Genomic DNA, 1355 nt, shown 5'->3' on the forward strand with positions numbered 1-1355 from the left:
GTAGTAGAAGAAGAAGAAGAAGAAGAAGAAGGAGAAGAAGAAGAAGAAGAAGAAGAAGAAGAAGAAGAAGAAGAAGAAGAAGAAGAAGAAGAAGAAGAAGAAGAAGAAGAAGAAAAGAAGAAGAAGAAAGAAGAAGAAGAAGAAGAAGAAGAAGAAGAAGAAGAAGAAGAAAGAAGAAGAAGAAGAAGAAGAAGAAGAAGAAGAAGAAGAAAGAAAGAAAAGAAGAAGAGAACAAGAACAAGAAGAAGAAGAAGAACAAGAAGAAAAGAAGAAACAAGAAGAAGAAGAAGAAAGAAAAGAAGAAGAAGAAGAAGAAGAAGAAGAAGAAGAAGAAGAAGAAAGAAGAAGAAGAAGAAGAAGAAGAAGAAGAAGAAGAAGAAGAAGAAGAAGAAAGAAAAGAAGAAGAACAAGAAGAAGAAAAGAAGAAGAAGAAGAAAGAAGAAAAAAGAAGAAGAAGAAGAAGAAGAAGAGAAGAAGAAGAAGAAGAAGAAGAAGAAGAAGAAGAAGAAGAAGAAGAAGAAGAAGAAGAAGAAGAAAGAAGAAGAAGAAGAAGAAGAAGAAGAAGGAAGAAGAAGAAGAAGAGGACGAAGATGATGATTATAATCATTATGCTGACGGAGATGATGATTATGATGATGATGATCATGATGATGGTGATGATGTTGATGTTGATGATGATGAAAATAATAATGATGATGATGATGATGATGAGGAGGAGGAGGAGGAGGAGGAGGAGGAGGAGGATGAAGATAAAGGAATAGGGTAATTTTGTAATCGTTATTTGATAAAAACAACAAAATGTAAAAAGAAACAAAAAACAACTGAAATAAAACAACCACAAAAATAAACATCACTCGATAAACTCACCTGAAAACAAACACAAAGATAATGTCAAAAATCAAAACAGTCGTAAACAACAAAAGCAACAACCGGTATCCAAGGGAAAGAGAAATCTGCTTCTGTTTCAATAAAGCATGATTGGGAAAAGACGTCACCGGTGTTTTAATCCAAGTTCAAGTGATTGTGTGAGTGAGAAAGTGAGTGACGCTGACTCTGTGCGTGGCGGTTGCCAAAGGTGTCGTTTGTCAGTACCTGACCTGGCCGGCTGTGGGCGCACTCATATCTTGGTGACAGAGTGACCGAGACCTCCCCCCCCCCTCTCTCTCTCTCTCTCTCTCTCTCTCTCTCTCTATCTATCTATCTATCTATCTATCTATCTATCTCTGTGTATGTATGTATGTATGTATGTATGTATGTATGTATGTATGTATGTATGTATGTATGTATGTATGTATGTATGTGTCTGTCTCATCCACAAACACCCACGTGCCTGCTCTCTCTTTTACCCTCTCTCG

At 36.5% G+C, this 1355-nt stretch overlaps 1 protein-coding gene across 1 annotated transcript in view; it reads right to left on the bottom strand.

Annotated features, from left to right (window-relative positions):
- Nucleotides 1-1046, bottom strand: part of LOC144968644 (organic cation transporter protein-like) — a 64036-nt gene extending 62990 nt beyond the window's left edge. Inside the window, exon 1 of the mRNA XM_078907188.1 lies at nucleotides 868-1046. The gene's annotated coding sequence lies outside the window, so the exon portion shown is untranslated. The remainder of the gene's footprint in view (nucleotides 1-867) is intronic.
- Between the last annotated feature and the right edge of the window lie 309 nt (nucleotides 1047-1355).

This window comes from Berghia stephanieae, chromosome 3 (genome assembly GCF_034508935.2).
Source record: "Berghia stephanieae isolate SIO BIC M18660-M18661 chromosome 3, UCSD_Bste_1.3, whole genome shotgun sequence".
Classification (NCBI taxonomy): Eukaryota; Metazoa; Mollusca; class Gastropoda; order Nudibranchia; family Aeolidiidae; genus Berghia; species Berghia stephanieae.